Raw genomic sequence first — 20571 nt, forward strand, 5'->3', positions numbered from 1 at the left:
AGTTAACCAACATTAAAATCCTTGTTCACTTCGCTAAGCTTAATAAAGCTAACTTTTGTAAGGTTTGCCGTATTTCCTTACTTGAAATCCAAAGAAATAGCATTGTAACTTTGACTTACAACAACAACACAAACCTAAGCAACTTCTATGTTTCCTCATTCTAGACCAACTCAGTGGAATATGAACATAATACGGTTTCCGGACCACTCAACATAACTTCACTCAAGAATGTGTATGGTTCCCCGATGTGGGTTAACCAGGCAGAACCATAGGCATCCATCCGATAGCGTGGTCCCCCAATGCAGATTAACCAGGCAGGACCACCTATGGTTATCATGTGATAAAGTAGGCAATGCCACCCAATGCGGATTAATCAGGCCGAGTCATCCCTAGAATGTGGATTTGTGGTGATATGATTTGCATATTTCTTCTCAGGGTTTAGTAAAGGCCGTTGCGCCTTGCAATGAGACGATGTTGAGCCGCTTTTGAATGCCAGAGCCTTCAAAGAAGATCTTCTTTTGTTAGGCCTTAGTCCATCATGTATCCTGGTTCTTGCTCATAGGGAAGATCTGGCTCAAAAAAGGTGTACACATCTTCATCATCCTGTAGTGAAAATGAAACAAACGCTTGAATAACATGTTCTCCATTTTCCACTGTTTGAAGTAAAAGCATATAAGCACTTTTTCCCATACCAGAAAAATATCATAAATCGACCAAAAAAAAAAAAAAAAAAAGAAAGAAAAAGGGTTCGACCGTTCGAGTCTTGAAATGACTCAAATAATTGGGGTTCAGAGACGAGAAAATTCATGACGTGTGGAACAAGAAATTTACCTTCCCAAGAAAATGTCCAATACACAGCACATAATCAATGGGGGGATGTCATGGATTTACTGTGAACAATCTCTCCCAATATACGGTCAATTGCTGCACCCTGAACCGAAACAGATCATTTTCAGACACGAATAAAAAGACCAAAAAAATCATCTGTTGTATGAAAAATATATGCAGCAGGCAAAAAAGCATTCATATATGGACAAGGATTGTCTGCTGTTCCACTTTCGGTGCCCTCATGTGCCCTCCTACTTGTGTGGTCACGATTAAACCACGTCAACATTTTATATTATTTTTCTTATACAGATAATAATACAACAATGAATAGTAATATAAAATGCTGATGTGACTTAACCGTAACCACATAAACAGAAGAGCACAAGAGGGCACCGGGAGGGCAGACAATCCTTGTCCTTCATATATTCACCTTTGTCAGACCAACTGCTTGAACCTCAACAGACCGGCTACCTTCAACAACATCAACGGAGGCATTAGAAATCGGGCCAGTCCAGAGATGCTGCAGCATATCCCTGGCTTGAAGTCTTCCAAAATCAACATCTACAATATGATAAGGTGAAAAAGAAACAGAAAAAAGTAGGCATTAGATTGACAAAAATTTCAATTGTTTTTCCGGTTAGATGGTTGGAAAAGAAACTAGTACCTGCATATTTATAATTCCACACAAGGGAAGTTTCACGGTTCAAAATGTGATCGCGGGGTTTTTTCTGTGAAATACACAAAAACTTGCCGAAATAATAACATCCGTATTGTAAGTATGAAGGAACGATGAAACAACTAAAAGGAATATAACTTGAATTCAAGACTCAAATGCACCTTCACACTGCCGACCCATTCCATATTCAAATGTTCAGGCATTGTTGTCATCGATTCTCCCTTTCACCGACGGAGCCACACTAAGGGATACCCTGGGCTACAGCCCAGGGTAGCTTTCGGTAGAAAATAAAATTTTGCTTGTAGTTTTTACTGATTTTCGAATGTAGCCCACCATATATTTAGTTACTGATTCGAATTCTCTCGGTTTAATTATATAATAGAGTTTACAAACCAGTGACAATTTTCTTAAGCTAGCTGATACTGTGAAAACTTTTCGTTGTTTATAAAGATTTAAATCTTGAAGCTAGCCCACCCGGTAAAAATTTCTAGTTCCGCCATTGCTCCCTTTGTAAGGCGTAAAAACATCCTGTTTTCAGCTGCCAACCACATATCAAGCTCCCCAAAGTTCTGTAAAAACACCCTAATTAGAAAAGGAATAAAGTAAGGGTACTAAAGAATTTAGATCTGGAAATGGGTGAATTACATCATCTAAGACATATCTGTCACTCCCACTGAGGACGACAGTAGTTGTTGTTGGATCACTGTGGAGTGCTGATAAGGTTTCTTTCAAGTCAGGGTGCAGTTTAAGTTCCATTTCTTTTATTTGATCACCTCGTCTCTCAGGTTTGTCCACTGGTTCAGTTAATGCTGCATTGAATCCCTGAGTTCCAATCACCAGAAAGATCAGGATGAAAGAAAATGCCAACCAGATGGTAATTAAAACCATAAAATCTTTTAAATATAACGTGTACACAATCTGGAAAAGTTGTGCTGCTTAAGAAGAGAATTCAGCTCTTTATGGTCATCGAAGAATCGAAAAAAGAAGTATAATAATCAATGAGATAGCTGACAACTTCATGATTCATGTTATCAACATTGGTGAGAGTCTAGATAATGTCAAACACTTCCGCTAACTGACCGAAACCATTTATATGGGGAGTGAGATTTGATGTGTACGTATACATTTGATTACCAATAAGACTTTTCTGCGAAACTTAATCATTATGTGTATCAGGCTTCCAATAATTGACCAAGAATACATGAAAAATCCATCAAATTTTGAATACCATGCAGATACGATATTTAAAGAAAAATTCCATAGAGGTACATGAACATTACTTCTTAACTGCGACATGCCCATAACATACAAGTATGAGCAATCAATTATTTGCTTGCAAATAACTTTGAATTGTGTCCTTGTTTAGAAGTGGTGGTGGCGGCACCTGTCTGATCCGTGATTGCGCCTCTACAACAGTATCGTTTAGTTCACTTAAAAATAGTAATATGAATGTCAAGTTTCAGTACATATTCCATCCACTACCGTTTACAATACAAGCATTCCATTTAGGATTCTTGGAAGGGTCAACGTATCGAAAACTACAATATGTTTCCAACTTCCAACCCAAAAAACATATCCAAATCAATTAATATGATCCTGAAAATAAATGGTATAAATCAATATCGTTATTCTGTTACAATTTTGTTAGTGTGTTGACATGGCACATTGTGAACCTCACACTCTAATATATAACGTCATGTGGATTACAAAAAGTTTATTTTTAATTAAAAAAAGAAAAGAAATTTGTTTAAAAATAAATAAATAAACAACAAAAACAAAAAATAAACTAATCATCGTCGTCGTCTTCGTCTTCGCACTCTACAACCAAACAGATTGATGAATTCCCCAAACCCATATTCTGTCTCCTTGACTTCAGCCGGCAGTTTTTGGTCCCAATCAGTGATTTGCTGCTTTGCTTCATCACCTCCATAACCTTTTCAAAAACTAGATTGGCCGACCGCGGAGGGGATACGGCACAAACAATCAAATCAGGCAATAAAATTAGGGAAGTCGAGGGAAGAAGAAAAGAAGCAAAGCAGCGGCTCCGCCGCCCAAGAAGCCGGAGCTACGCAATTGCTGCGGCAAGTGATGCTTCCGGTGTGTGTGGAATGTGTATTCTGATAAGGAGGAAGTGCAGGAAATTAACATAAAGTAAAGGGAGGAAATTAACATAGAGGGAAAGGGGGGATTGCATGAAATTAAAGAGTAAGGGAAAGAGGCAACTACGTTCATTCATTCATTCACAGGGCTGCTGCTTACACGCCATATTCAACAAAGTAATGTTCGCGATTACTTAACGTGTGTCTGAATTTTACTTTACAAACTTGTTAACGAACGATAAAATGGCGAGTTAGTATCAAACAGCAGATTTTGACTCAAGGAACTATTTAATTGGTATTGTATGAGTTAAATTTCAGATTTTTTCCTGTGTACTTCTTGGTTGGTATTGGTCCTATTGGATGAAACTCTCATTCTTTCTAGAATCAGGAGTTTTTTCCTATATTTTCTTACACATGGATGCAGTGCAATTTTCACTTGACAGAAGATGTATTGACTATTGAGTAATGAACTTGGCTTGGAGACGGTTAGGAATGTCGGTACTACAAGATAGAGAATACACAAAGTAAAGTAGAAAATGGACATCAAAAATTTACGTAGTTCGGCGATTTATGCCTACGTCCACAAAACAATGATCAATCTTCATTATATGAAAAAGATGAGTACAACAAGAGTAGTCTTACCAAGCCAAAGACAAGGCTTGGTGGATACAAGAAAGTATAACACACAATTTCTATCACTTTAAACTTCACTCATAATTTGTAGTGGAGCACTCTCACTCTCACTTTTGGAGTGGAACTCTAGCTTTGGACTTGATCCTTTGCTACTCACACTTAGTTCTCGATTGGTTACACCACTACAACATCACATCCATATTTATAGGTGAGGGCTTGACATTCTACTGGTTTCTAGTTCCTTCTACAAACTAGAACTAGTTTCTAGTTTCTAGTATATTCTACAAACCTCTAGCTTAGATAATTCTAAACTAGCCACATAATTGTAGCTTCTAGATGTTTCCATTTGCAACCAAGGAAGCTAGTACTTTCTAGCTTCTTCCACTGACTTAATAACTTGCTAGAATTGTCTAGCATGCACCAGCCACCTCACTTGCTTACGAAAATAATCTAGATCATTCATCATGGGCTGAACCATATACCAACAGGGACAACTAAGTCAATGTCTAAAATTATGTCGAGAATAATTCTCCATGCATCACCGCTTTGCTTGACAACAGAATTCTCCAGAACAACATCCAAGGTCCATTCACCCTTTTGATCTTTATTTGGGCTTCTCATCCAACTTACTGTATCTGAAGAAATCCAAAATTATATTTGCTAAGGAAATCCGATGATCACCTGTCCATTTTAGAGACATTAAGACTTTACTAGTAGAAAAGTTAGAAGAGTTATAAAAATAGTTTCCAGAATTGCTTATGAAATTTCTCGACTAATTCCTCCTGACTTTGGATGGAGTTGGGCAGGATGTTGATGTACTATGCGAACGCTGAGCCAGTTAACAAGAAATTGAACAGTCTTAGTTTATGAAAATCAGTGTTAACATCTCCACATTGAGCAGTGAATCGAGCCATGTGTTCTAACGAGGACAATGATGATTCTCCAGTGAAAAGGCTAAAGTCTGGAATCTTGAATCCCTTAGGATATTCAAACCTTTCTACAAAGGCTGGATATGGGTGAATGAATTTTGAGAACTTTAGCCCATTTTTCAAGGCCGAATCAATCATTCTCTGGACCTCGACCATGCTAACAGGCGCCGTTTCTGCTCCTCAATCAATTCTGACCAAGTTACTGCTTGGTTCACCAATCTTTTCTATGTCAATCTTTTTTAGCCGAGCAGATCCTGTCTCGGCCTGTATCGTTGGCAAAGGATTATTCTTTAGAAGAAGAAGCTGCCTAGTTCGATCGGCTAGTCCGATATCATGGACTTTATTAACCAAAACTTCGAGCAATCTGTTGTGTACAACGCTATTATCATGCATCTCTTCAAGTATGCTTTTTACCTCTTGGCTGAACATTTGCTCAAACTGCCAAGATTGTTCTTCTAATCGTTGTCGGGGAAAAGATCTAGATGGTGGATCAGTAGCCTCATCATCGTCGCCGTCACAATCCTCCACTAGTCATTTGATAAAAACCCATTTTGTCGTTTTGGTAGGGATTTCTGCATCATGAGTCTGACTGCCAAGATTAACTCTATTTTCTTGGCATGTTGTATTTGTGGCTTCAGGTGATACAACAGCAAGAAGATTCTGTGCCTGTGACAAACCATCTTGTCATGGGCTCTAGACTGTAGGTAGAAGATTAGTCGTTAACTTACCCATGACTGTTTTCTTTTTTATTGACCGTGTTTCAATGGTCATGAACTTGGTAGCTTTAGCACGGGTCCCACTAGGCGTGCCAAAATGTTAACCCTAAAAACTACCAAGCCTACGTGACATGCAAGCCGAGTAACTAATAAGCTAACTACGTTATTAGATTATGTACGGGGTGTGCCAACTCGTTTGCCGAGGTTGGCCAGGGAGTAAAATATATTGATGTGGCGTTGGGTGCGCTGCTGACTTCTTAAGCTTGCGATTACGACCAAGGAAAGAACATGTCTCGGCCTTCGGATTCTAGAGCTTGAAAACAAGGCTGCTAGCTCTGTGAAGTTCAATTTCAAATTCGGCTTTTAATGTGCTGAATGTAGTAACCTGGTAGCACATCACTTCGCCGAGAAGGCTGATGAGATGATCTCTACCAACGAGGACTCGGAAATCCTTGTTGATCGAGACTTGGGTAAATAACCAATGGGTCTCAAAGCAATGTTGTCTATCCAAACTGAAGGTGCTCCTCGATTGGCTGATTCTACAGCTCCAGTGCTGTTTATCCAAACTGAAGATGTCACCGGTTACCTTCACAGTGCTATTTATCCAAACTGAAGATGTGTTGGCGAGAAAAAAAGAGAAGAAGAAAAAATCTCAAGGTTGTTGAGAAGTTTTGCGCAGGGCAATTTGTGTGTTGATTTAAAGGGGGCTTGAATGATGCACTCCCCTCTCTATTTATAGCAACGAACCCCCTCATAGCTGAACTAGAAATTTACTAGGATTTGAACTCCTCAACCCAATCTGATCAGGTTTTGGCTAATTCTAATCTCTATAGGAATTTGAACCAAGCTCCTTAACGAACCATATTCATCCCATAATCCTAAGCATCCTTAGCTTCAAGAATCTTTGTTGCATTAGGGTTTGACTACCTCACCCTTATCTAAACCAATTGTCTTCGTAATATGATTCAGCTAACCTTGACTGGACGACCCATTGACAAGATTCCAAATGAATATTACTGGACCAATAACGACTTTAAGCTTGGCCCAAAATATTATTTTGGGCCCAAACAATATGTCATGATTTATTCGTTTTGAGAACCTCCTAATTTCATTGTTCTTAGTTGGTTTCACTTAAAGTGGAGGCTTGTAGCCTTATACGTATCAATTGAATTTTAAGAAGGACAAGGATCATCTCCATATCCTTTTTTGTGGGGATCCGGAGATCAATTAACCGTGTCTGTTCATAGTATATCGTGCGATTAGAAATCATTTTAAATTTCAAATTTTAAATTGAATATAAATAGTACCTAACGAAAACTGATCACACGATATACGATGAACATATACGATTGATTGATCACCCAAATCCCCACAAAGAGGATTTGAAGAGGATCTTATTCTCAACAAGCATGTCTTTCCTTGTCCTTCCTGGTAGCTAGTCTTTTTGGGGTGTTACGAGGGGACGTTGGCACTTAGTGCGACGTCGATGTTACTCTGTCCCTATGGCCCCCTGTTGTTGTTTATTGTTGATTATGTTTTCGTTTGTCTTGGTGTCAGCTTTCTATGTACTCAATTGGCTTTTGATGAATTTCCAATTATTTTTTTTAAACAATATTTATTCACCAAAAAGGGCTAGAGCTCAATCTTCAAAGTCTCGCTCAAGTTATTTAAGCTCAAAATATGATTTTTCATATCGTAATTTTTTTTTTTTTTGAAGAGAAATGATAGCATTTTATTGAGAAATCATAAATCAAGCAACATCAGAAAGGGCCTCCACAGTCAAGTCCAGAGGCTCCTCATACCAACAAAAGTCAATAGAAGAAGAAACAGTCAACTTAGCCATACCATGTGCTGCAACATTAGCAGTGCTGCACACATAACAAACCTACAAATTCACAAAGTCCCGCAAAAGAACATGAATATCATTCACCAGAAGATCCATAAGTGAAGACCTCTAGACTCTATTACCAATAGCTTGAACCACTTGTAGTGAATCACTTTCCGCAATAATTCAAGCCAAATTTTGATTTGCTGCCTAACGAACACCCTCACGAACAGCAAGCATTTCCATCATAGTAGGGTTTGATGCAGGGGATATTTTACGAACAAAACCTCCAGCATAGCTTCCAACTTCGTCGCAAAATACCGCACTTACACCTTCCATATTGGATCCAGTATGAAAAGAACCGTCATCTTTACTCTACCTGGAATAGTCGATCTCCATATTGCTTTCTACACCGAAGCTCCCCTCAAGTTTGATTGTGATGATGAAGCCTTAAAGCGACGATTAAACGCAACTTTATAAGCACTATTTACAGAGAACAAGCCTTTCGCATCATAATGCCATATTAATTTATCAGACGAGAGTCTACAGCTTAACGGAGTAGCAAGAATCATTGCAGCCTCATTAAGAAGAAATAATTCATTAACCAAGTTGATGTTCCACGACGCTGTTTCCGGAACAATCAAATTAGCCACATACTCCACAAAGATGAGGACGATCAAGCCACCGATCCTACCATATCCTAATCGAGCTGCCATTCCCTACCCGCTAGCGGGACCCATTTTCCAGAAATGATCGTGCTTCCAAGATGCCCCACCAACACACTGACGGGGAAGATCCAAGTGATGCCTGCCAGAAAGTATTATAAGGAAAGTATTTGGCCTTTAATAGCCGAGACGCCAAGGAATTAGGATTTTGAACCAACCGCCACCCTTGCTTGGCAAGAAGCGCAAGATTGAAGTCATACAACGTCACAATTTTTTTTATTACAAGTGAAAATGTCTAATCTAAACTTTATTAAAAAAAAAAAAGAATTGGAACTCGAATGTAATAAATTGAAAAATAATGCCCTAATTACGAGTGGAATTTGCCACTTGCTTCCATATTGTTAGAATTCAAAAAAAAAAAAAAAAATTGAACTCGAATGTAATAAATTGAAAAATAATGCCCTAATTACGAGTAGAATTTACCACTTGCTTCCATATTGCAATTCTAACTAAGAAAAATACGGCAAAACCTCTAAAAGTGAGCCACGCATGCAAAAAGTTGTAAAAATTTGAATATCATTTAAAATCATATTATTTCTTTCTAAGAACTTGTCCAATCTCCATCCTTTCGACACTCCACATGAGTAAAAGAACTTGGGGCTCGTTGTATAAGCTAGATAAGATTGGCCCTTAGATAGGGTTGATAGGGATTGGTTATGCTTTGAATCCCAATTCATTGCTTGGGAAACACTTAGTTGGGTGAGGCTGAATTGGACTTAAATCCAGTCCATTGTCAGTAGATGACTGGATTGGACTTAAAAAATTCATTTATGTTTTTCAATTTTCATTTATTCAATGCCACATATAATTAATCCAAACAAATAAAAGAACCACATATTTGATAATAAAATGTCATCCATAAAAGTACGATTTTTGGATTATAACAAATTAAGTCGAAATTAAAAGAGAATCACTTATCCTAGCCACCTCACCAAACTGGTCCTTCCTGTACAAAAATCCAATTGATATCGATGAAGATCTCATACCGGGCTCTTGTATATTAATCCGGTCCGAAAATAAAAAAGGAAAATATTTTATTTATTTAGGGTTTTTGTTTTATGTTATTTTATTCAAAATTTAGGTTTCCCTGCTTCAACTTTTAAGGAATTATGTTGACATATCTGATTGGGTTTTGATGTGATAAGATTTCTATCCTAGTTTAGCCTTACTGTATTGCTATTTATACCCCACATTCTATAACGCAACCACAAAATACCGAAATCACCTATCCTAGCTAGCTCATCAAATTGAGAAAAACTTGTGTGGGGTTTGGCTTGCTACTAGATTTCGTTGAGTGGCACTACAATCTACTCAAAACTCGCCATGTGGCAAGTCTTAAATATAATCTTTTATCATTCTTTTATTTTTTTTAACTAATTAATATATTATATTATATATATTAATGTTATGTTTCCATTTTTATTTCTTTCCCCCTGTTTTTTTTCTTCCCAAATCCCCCCCCCCCACCCCGGACAACTTTGTTTTGCAGTAGGTTTAAGGTTTTAGTACTCTCTCCCCTTTCTTTCTTTCCCAGTTTGTTTCTTTCTTTCTTTTTACAAAAAAAAAGTTCTACACCCACTCCAATTTTATCATGGAAAGCAATCAAGAATATGTAAGTTTCTTTTCTTTTTTTATACAATAGTTGCTTTGATCATGTGACATGAATAACCCACTAGGGTTATTTTCTTTTCTTTTAATTGGGGGTTTTTGGGTTCGGGTGAGGGTTTTTGGTTTTTTTATATTTATAATATGAATTAGGGTGTCTGCTATGGTTGCTACCTTCTTTATTATGAGTCTTTAATTAATATATTAGTCTAATCTTTGATTTTTTATTCTTTTCAATTAATAGGTTGTTGCTAAGGCAATGGAGTTTGAAGAAGATCTGAAAATCGGAATGGTGGTGTATTCAGACGCTGAAGCTTTTCAGGTATGCAATGCTTATGCTTTGAGGAAGGGGTTCAGTCTTCGTAAAGGGCATATTCGAAGAGATAAATCAAATAATGTTACGCAACGAGATTTTTTGTGTTCCAAGGAAGGGTTTCCACTATTTAAAGACTTAGGCAATGACAACATGGTTGATAAACTAACTACACGAACAGGTTGCTAGGCTTTAATCAGATTTTCAGTAAATCAAGGTGTATGGAAGATTTCACACGTTAATTCAATTCATAATCATGAGCTTGCCAAGCCTGAAGAAAGACAATTTCTAAGATCAGGTAGAAAAATACACGATGCTCATGCTGGGGTCATTAGTTCTATGGTGGATGCAGGTATAAAGCCCTCACAGTCATATTGTTACTTAGCAGAAGAAGTTGGAGGGGCTGAAAATGTTGGATTCACAAAGAAAGATTGTCAAAATTTTTTGTATAGGAAGAAGTTTGAAACGATGGAAGGAAGAGATGCACAAAGTTTGTTTAATCATTTCAAGGAAAGGCAAGCTAAGGATTCCAAAATTTTCTATTCAATACAAGTGGACCAACTGAATCGGATGACAAATTTTTTTTGGAGAGATGACAGATCAAGGTTAGACTATGATTGCTTTGGAGATGCTTTATGCTTTGATACTACATTTCGAACTAACAAGTACAATTTGATTTGCGCTGTATTTGTTGGAGTTAATCATCATTGGAAGAATGTGCTACTTGGTTGTGCTTTTTTGTTAGACGAAAGCACCGAATCATTTGTTTGGTTATTTAAGACATTCTTAGAGTCGATGGGTGATGAGTATATTTTATATTATATATTTAACCCTATTCTTAGTATATTTTGGTTAATAATTTGGAAGAATTTTGATACTTTGAATTATATTTCCAATATAGGATTTTCGACTTCCTCTGGAGCAAAACATGGTCAAATGGACGAATTTTGGAGTAATTCCAATTGGAGGACGTTCGTGAGTCACTTAGCTTGATCGTGTCAAAATATCAGATTTTTCTACCAAGCGAATATTTTCTGGTAATAAAATAAAGGAGCAATGTGCAGTGCTGGAATAGTGACGTTTCGGGCTTGAATTGCATTTTTGGAGCCCAAGATGACCTCGGATGGGTTTGTGGCCTTCTGGAGATGTGTTCAGAATGTTCTTATCTTTAAAACAAGCTATCTTGGGCCGGATTTGGAGGAGATTTGAGGCTAAAACGTGGCTGAACAGTTTATGTGCAGTTTTTCCTAGGTTAATTAGGGATTTATTTTCTATTTTATGTTATTATTATTTAGTCTCTTAGTGGAAATAAAATACTGGAGGGTTAGGGTTTGTGTTTTAGCTTTTAGGGAGATATTAAAAGAACTTGGCCGTTCTCATTGGAGGAGGCTTTCTTTTATGCAATTTTGGGGATACAGAGAACTTGACTAGGGTTCTTGGAGATTTTCTACTTTAAGGTGTTTTCATTCCTTTTATTCTTAATAATATGTTCTATGATTTCAATTATGAATATGCGTAACTAATTCCTTTTGCTAGGGTGAAGCCGTAAGCCTTAGCATGAATATGTGATTTTTATTTAATTGCTTATGATTGATTGCATGCATACTTTGAATTATTGATCACCGTGATTAAAACTATCTAATTGTCTTAATGTCTGATCACCATTAGGATCTTTAGAAAAGTAATTTGATGCAATTTTGGTCGGAAGGTTCCCTGAAATTGATGTTGGCTTCTTGTGATTAATAATTGTAATTTCACTTAAGATGAACACCACATCTTAAGGATTGCATGGTTTTTCAAAGGGTTTTCATAAAACATAATGAGTCTCTCAAGTTCAGATTTGATCCGAACGTCCGGACGGGTTGCATGTTAGATATACGTTCTATGTTGGAGGTTCCAAGTAGAATATAAATTAGGAAAACCTAACCTTCAAAGTGGTATGTGTAGATCATAAGTAGTTGATAAAAATACATAGGATTGCAAGGTGATGGTGGAACTCTAGTGTTTTCTTAATTTGATTTTTCCAAAACAGTTTTATTTTCCTTTCATCTTTAATATTGCATATTAGACTATGATTGCTTTGGAGATGCTTTATGCTTTGATACTACATTTCGAACTAACAAGTACAATTTGATTTGCGCTGTATTTGTTGGAGTTAATCATCATTGGAAGAATGTGCTACTTGGTTGTGCTTTTTTGTTAGACGAAAGCACCGAATCATTTGTTTGGTTATTTAAGACATTCTTAGAGTCGATGGGCAATAAACAACCAAAGACTATTTTCACTGATGAAGATCAAGCAATGGCAAATGCTATTGAGCAAGTGTTTACGGGGACACGTCATCGGTTGTGTACTTGGCACATCGCACATAATGCTACAAAAAATATTTCTAGCCTTTATGCCAATCCTGAGTTCAGAACACATTTCAACAAGGTGTTTGGTGGTTGTCAAAGTGTACCAGAATTTGAAGTTGCATGGGATTCCATGACGAGTAAGTTCAACCTTCAAACTCATCCATGGCTTAATAAGCTATATAACCTTCGTAATAAGTGGTGTCCTGCTTTTAGCTTAGATACTTTCTCTGTAAATATGAAATCCACTCAAAGAGTTGAGAGTACAAATAATGTTTTCCATCAAATGTGTACAAAGACAACAAATATTATTGAGTTTGTGCTTCACTATGAGAAAAAGCTAGAAGACATGCGTTTGACAGAGTTACAAGAAGATTTTCGCTGCAAACAAGGTATGCCTCGTCTCAAAGTAATTAGTGGAATTTTATGTCATGCAGCTGAGGTGTACACCAATAAAATATTCAAGTTCTTTGAAATTGAGTACATGAGTTGTTTGACAATAAGGTTAAGTGAAGTTAGTAATGAAGAAGGTGTTACTATCTATGAATCAACCGAAGAAGGTCATAAAAGAGTGAACACAATTGAGTTTATCTCTCATACTTCCATGGTTTCCTTCTCATGTAAAATGTATGAAGCTAAGGGCATATTGTGTCGTCATGCTTTAAGGGTGTTTGATTCGAAATATCTTACTAGTATACCGACCCAATATGTATTAAAGAGATGGACCAAAACAGTCAAAGAAGGGATGCTTTTGAGTAGTGATTTAGATGATTCATCACCACAAGGAAATCTGAAGTCTGCTCAATCATTACGTCTCAGTCAATTGATGCATAAAGGAAATAGTCTTTTTAGCTTAGCGTCAATGAGTGATTGGGGTGCTCACATTGTTAGTGAAAAATTATCAGAGGCAATGAAGTTGGTTGAAAAGGACATAAAAGCAAAGAAAGCCTCAGATAAGGTTAAAAAGAAAAATAGCCTATCTACTTCCGGTGTTCAAGATGATGATCAACATATATTGGATCCTCCAACCGTGAGAGCTAAAGGGGTAACCAATAAGAGATTGAAGAGTGCTTTGGAAAAATCGAAGAAAGTGGCAAAAGTTAGATATACCTCGAAAATGTCACCACCTAATACTGTAGTTTCTGGTAATACTCATTCAATATGGTACTTTATACTTTTTATTGTGAATATACTATATTATTATGTAATGAATATATGTACACTTGCAGAGCAACATAATCAAGAGTATATCAATGCTCCATCAAATATGACAACCTTGTATCCATCATTTCATGACTTTTATAATCAGGTTTGTATTGAAACTTATATTTGGAGTTATAAGTCACAATTTGTGTTATCATTCTAACATTTTGTTTATTGATTTAGGTTAATGGCAGTAGACATCTTGGATAACATAACTTTAGCTCTTCAACTTCAAGAATTCTTAGAAAAATGCGCAGATGCTGGAAACATAGAGCTCATGGATTGAAGATGGATGAATTGAAGAGACTGGTTGCTTGACATTTAGTCAAAATAACTTTTACATTCACCTGGGATATCAAGTTTTTTAATAGCTAATGTTTTGATCAAAGTTTTATTTCAAATAGTATTATCTATGGTTCTTAATTATATTTGGTAGAGAAGTACTTTCTTGAAAATAGAAAGTTACTACGATCAAAACAAAGTGAAAGATAACAAATATGAAAAAATTGACTCGATAATCTGGAGTGTGCCCAGCAACTATTGTATAAAGAAAGAAAAGAAACTTATGGTTGCTTTCCATGATAAACTTGGAGTGGGTGCATAACCCTTTTTTTTTTTTTTTTTTTTTTTTAAAAAAAAAAAGAAACAAACAAACAAAACTGGGAAAGAAAGAAAGGGGAGGGAGTCGGCAAAACAAAGTGTGGTGGGGGGATTTGGGAAGAAAATAAATAGGGGGAAAGAAATAAAAAAGGAAACATAACATTAATATATATAATATATTAATTAGTTAAAAAAATAATTATAAAAATTTTAAATATAAAAGAATGACAAAAGAATATATTTAAGACTTGCCACGTGGCGAGTTTTAAGTGGATTGTAGTGTCATTTAGCGAAATCCAGTGGCAAGTCAAGCCCCATACAAGTTTTTCTCCATCAAATTGGCCCTAGTGTGCAAAATTCCGATTGATTTACTCTCTATATAAAGTGATTGTGACACCACCAATTAATATTGATTAAGATCTCATACTGGAGAAATTTTTAGGTGTACCGGGTACACCAAAAAAATTTGGTGTACCCTCACTCATAAATCCTCACTTATCCCTCACTTATTTTTCAATAAATAAATAAAATCAAATTCTAATGAGTGAGGGTACACCAAATTTTTTTGGTGTACCCGGTACACCTAAAAATTTCTCCTCATACTGGGCTCTTGTAGATTAATCCGGTCCGAAAATAAAAAAGGAAAATATTTTATTTCTTTAGGGATTTTGTTTTATGTCATTTTATTAAAATTTAGGTTTCTTTGTTTTAACTTTTAAGGAATTATGTTGACATAACTCTGATTGGGCTTTGATGTGATAAGATTTCTATCGTAGTTTAGCCTTCCTGTATTGCTATATATACCCCTCATATTCTATAAGCCAACCACAAAAAACCTTAGTCCTAAAGTTTACCCTATTTTTCTGTGCGCACAAGAAAAGAAAAGATGAAGAATAATTCGAACTCTCCTTCAACAAAAGCACTGATATTTCTCGTTCAAATTGTTTGTCTAGTTGTCTTTCTTCCAACTAGCCACTGCAACAGGATGACGGTCTTCTTTCCAATGGATGCCAATCTGATCGCACAAACATGCAACCAAACACCATATCCCGATCTTTGTATCTCTACACTTCAATCAGACCCTCGAAGCGCCAAAGCAGATGTCAAAGGCTTAGGTATCATAATGGTCGATGCAGTTAAGGCTAAGGCACACGAAGTTAATCTCCGACTCGAGGAGCTGGTGAATAGAGAGCCGGGAAATATACCCGCACAAGACTGCAGATTTAACTACTCCGATATTTTCCAACTTGATATTCCTCAAACCGTTGAAGCTTTCCCTAAAGGTGACTATAAGTCAGCAGAGCTAGGCATGACTAATGTCGTTGCAAACGCAGATTCATGCGAAAGACGCTTTTCCGGCGGCAGTCCTTTCAAAGACGGAAGCCAAGCTCTCCATGATGTTGCTTATGTAGCTGCAGCAATTGCCAAAGTATTACGCTCTTGATGTATTCTTCTCTTGTCATAAGAGAATAATAAATTTGATATAATAATCAAGGATTGCATTTGATATAATATCTGATGGCGTCAATATTTGATCTATGTGGTCATTTCAATAATTGAACATTTTAAAATCCCTTTACAATTTGGAATATAATGCCGTATAAGATAAAAAAGATATCAATAAATTTAGGTTGTTCGCAAAATCACGCCCCAAGTCCCAGATACACCTGTTGCGTATTATTTGGTTAGACATTTAGTTTGTTTATTTTCTTTGGTAAACGGCATTTAATTTGTTTGAGTAATTTTTTTGGAAGCCTTACATATGGAGACAAAAATATATAAATATTTCAACTCTCTTAGTTTTTTAACATTTCTAGGAGAGACAAAAACAATAACCTAAAATATGGAAACAATTTTTTAAAATATCAGTCATACCCTAAACAATTATGTATATTATTGTAGCCCAGCGCATACAACTTTAAAGAATTTAGTGTGTGTCATCAGCTCAAATCCTAATCGACCATTTTGTAGGATCACTTTCAAAATTATATATACAATCAGTTTGTATCCTTTATTTCTAGAATCCGTCCAACCTGCCATCGACTATTTTTACAGAATTAGTTTCAAATACACGCAGAATCAGTTTTGTATACTTTTTAGTCAAATCAATTTTTTATATTTTTAACAAAACTACATACATTTTGATGAAAAATAATTTCTGATTATACACCCCTTGGCGATTATTCAAGGGATAACACAAATCAGAATCTTGCTAATTGCCCCCAAATTCGATATCAGTCAATAAATTATGATTTATTCATTTGGAGAAACCTCTTAATTTCGTTGTTCTTTGTTGGTTCCATTTAAAGCGGAGGCTTATACCCTTGTACGTAGCTATTGATTTTTAAAAGGGTAATGCTAAAGAGACTAAATTTGGAAACTAAATGATGTGTCACTAATATGAATGAGCATGTTTATCAACGGTTAAGTAATAAATCAATCATCAACTTCCATGTCCTTAAGTTTTCAAAATTTAATTTACAAATTTAGTCTCTCTAGCATTACCTTTTTTAATAGTGCGAATCTTCCCTTCCTTTTAGCTTCGTGGTAGGATTTTTAGTACCTACAAAAAGAAGGTTAAATCACACAAAATACTTGCAAGAGTACAATGATGTTGTAGTATAGATGCTTATGCAAGGTCGTTCTTCACAAGGACTATTTAAATAATTTATGTAAAAACAATTCCTAATTAAGTACTGAAAATTAAAAATTGAGAAAGGAGATTTTGAATTTGGGTAATATTAAAAACGAATTTTAATTAAAAACAAATAGTAAATTCGCCCAAAATTAATACAATAAAAGAAAAGAGTTTTAAATACCAATTTATAAAAGCACTAGGGTTCCGCCATCACCTAACAATCCTATGTATTTTTACCAATTACTTATGATCTACACATGCCACTTTGAAGGTTAAGTTTTCATAATATATATTCTATTTGGAACCTCCAAAATAGAACGTATATCTAACATATAATTTGTCCGGACGTTCAGATCAAATGAACATGAGAGACTCATTATGTTTTGTGAAATTACAATTATCAACCATAAGAAGCCAGCGTCAATTCCAGGGAACCTTCCGACCAAAATTGTATCAAATTACATTTTTAAAGATCCTAATGGTGATCCAGTATTAAGACAATTAGATAGTTTAAGCAAAATGATCAATAATTCAAAGCATGCATGCAATCAATCATAAGCAATCAAATAAAAATTACATATTCATGCTAAGGCTCAAGGCTTTACCCTAACAAAACGGATTACTTACGCACATTCATGATTAAAATCATAAAATATTATTAAGAAGAAAAAAATGAAAACACCTTAAAATAAAAGTCTGAAATTCTTTAAGAACCCTAACCAATTTCCTATCTCCAAAGTCCAATAAAAGAGAAAGTAGAAAAGCTAGGGCCGGCCAAAGCCTTATATCCTCCACATAAGCTATCGCATAATCCCTAAATAAAAGTCTTTTGTTCCAATTAGGAAACTAAATAATAATAAAATATACTAGAAAATAAAATCCTAATTAAGTTAGGAGAATCTACAAGGGAACTGTCCAACCACGTTTTAGCTTCAAATATCCTCCAAATCCAGCCCATGATATCTTGTTCTAAAGATTGGAATGCTCTGAACACATCTCTAGAAGGGGCCAAAACCAAAATAGGCTATCTTGGGCTCCAAAACTCGCAATGAAGCCCAAAACGTCACTTTTCAGCACAGTGCACTGCTCATTTATTTTATTGCCAGAAAATAACTGCTTGGTGGAAAAATCTGATATTTTGACACGATCAGTCTAAGTGATTCACGAACCTCCTACAACTAGAATTACTCCAAAATTCATCTATTTGATCACGTTTTACTCCAGAGAAAATCGAAAGTCCTATATTGAAAATACAATTCAAAGTATCAAAATTCTTCTAAAATAATAGCCAAAATATACTAAGAATATAGTTAAATATATAATATAAAATCTACTTATAAAAATTCCCCCAAACTTAACTTTTTTGCTTATCCTCAAGCAAAACAAGACTCAAACAAAAATAAAAACTTAACAAACTAGACACCTAGCTAAAACTTAACAAAGACAAAACTTCCACCTTCAAGTTGCAATCCATAGCAAATATTGAAAACTAGAACATCTTTTCAAAAGTTCCAACAAATCCCACCACAGAGTCTAAGCCATTTAAAGCTACTTAGAAAAGAATTCATAAACTTCTTTCGGTGTAAAGTTAACCAACAACGTTAAGGAGACTAGATTTGTGAAATACCGTCCCCAGAATTTCACTATTCATTATGTATCTCGTAATTTAAATTCGTATTACATGTTTACATTATCTTTATTATTTAGTTTTAATTCCGTTAATTTTAGTAATTAAATCGAATAGTTGAATGTTAATTTTTTTTAATCAAGTGAATTCCCACCTTGTGGGAATAAAGCCCAATTAGATTTTAGTTTAAGGACCAATTAGAGGGAGAGTATCAACCAATGAAGAGAAGGAAAAAAAAAACATAAAAGAAAAAGATTAGACCTGCCAAATGGCAGCTAAAGAAGAGGAAAAAAAAAAAAAAAAAAAAAAAAAAAGGAGGCGGTGGGAGGGAAAAAAAAATAGAGGAGGAGGAGGACCAAATGGGGAAGGAGGAGAAGAAGGGAAATGAGGGAAAGGAAGGGAGGGTGAGGACGAATCAGGAAAGGAAGAAAGGAGGGAAAGGAGGGAAGAAGAAAAGGAGGAAAAAACAAAAAATACGAGTCTTCTCCTTGACCCATGCAACCCAACCCGTTTCTCCATATTTTTTATGGTTTTCCATTGGATTTCCAACGAATTGGACTGATCTACCATGCCCAATTATCATCTCACCACTTTCTCTTCCATTTCCACCCAAAATTAGAAGAATTTTGGTTGTAAATTGGTGAAGAACCGTCGATGGGTGTGACGGGTTCGTGTGAAGATTCCTCAAATCGTGAAGCTAACTCAACCAATTACCACCACCAATAGGCTCCCCTCAACCTCATGAACAAAATACAAGCAGTGGTGGAGGCGTCAGAGTGAGTTTGAAGGTCAAATTGAAGCACACCCAATTTAAGGGTTCCGGCGGTTCATGGGCGATTTCAGGCGTATCCTAGCTGAATTGGATTTCAGCCCAAGTATGAAAATTGTTCCCCTCTACTTGCCTGCAAAACTTAGTAATTTTTTGAAATAGTTAAATTTTCCGACAAAAAGGGGTGGCCGGCCGCCACGTGTGGCGATGCGTGGGCCGAGACCCCACTTACATTTTCTAGATTAATTTGGATACCCTGATTCCATATGTGATGTTCGATTAACGAAATCTCGTCGTATGACTATAGTTTTGATAGAGACGTCCACTTGAACATTATATGAATTAACGATTCGACCGTTGGATCGACGCCAAACTTAAATACGTAATAGTAGATAATATTTGAGGATATTAGGAACTGACAAATCGGGAATCTGATGTACAGATCTTCCCGGATTGGTTTCCTAATTTTGTAAAATTAAACGTCGGTCACCACATAATTTTATCGATTGGCAGAGATCTGATTGTTAGATCGTTCCGAAACTTTAGGATGTTGTTCTAGAAGCTTAATGGAACTCTTGGGAAGTTATGGATTGGAGATTCGGTGGGTGGATCTTCCAGACTGAGTTAGGTAGTATTGTCAATCCTACGAGTGACCATGTCGACTGAGGGTTGACTTTCGGATAAAATGTTCCGAATCGTTTGTAAATGATGAGTTTAGCATGACTAGAGCCCCGATAGAGCCTAGTGGGCCTATCATGGTTAGTGAGCTATTCCAGTTAATGCTTGCCTCTGTTTAAGTGATTGGAACGCCATATTGTGACATGCATTTGTATATTTAAATTCTTGATAATATGAATGATGTGTATGATTATTTTTAAGACGATGTGAACCTAGAATCTTATTAGAAGCATTATGTAGAACTTTTATGCTTGTATGACAAGATAGTTAGTAGTCATGAGAAGTTAATAGTGCAGGTGCCTATGTTGGAAATCATAGGGATTGAGGTAGTGGTAGATTGTGTGCTGGCGGTGGTA

The 20571-nt window shown here is 36.0% G+C and overlaps 2 pseudogenes; one reads left to right on the forward strand and one right to left on the reverse strand.

Moving 5' to 3' along the window:
* Window positions 1-528: 528 nt before the first annotated feature.
* Window positions 529-20571, reverse strand: part of LOC148697754 (alpha,alpha-trehalose-phosphate synthase [UDP-forming] 1-like) — a 35140-nt pseudogene continuing 15097 nt past the window's right edge.
* Window positions 10296-14189, forward strand: LOC148697755 (protein FAR1-RELATED SEQUENCE 5-like; annotated as a pseudogene).

Source organism: Pyrus communis, chromosome 3 (genome assembly GCF_041283825.1).
Source record: "Pyrus communis isolate YQ-2024b chromosome 3, ASM4128382v1, whole genome shotgun sequence".
Taxonomy (NCBI): Eukaryota; Viridiplantae; Streptophyta; class Magnoliopsida; order Rosales; family Rosaceae; genus Pyrus; species Pyrus communis.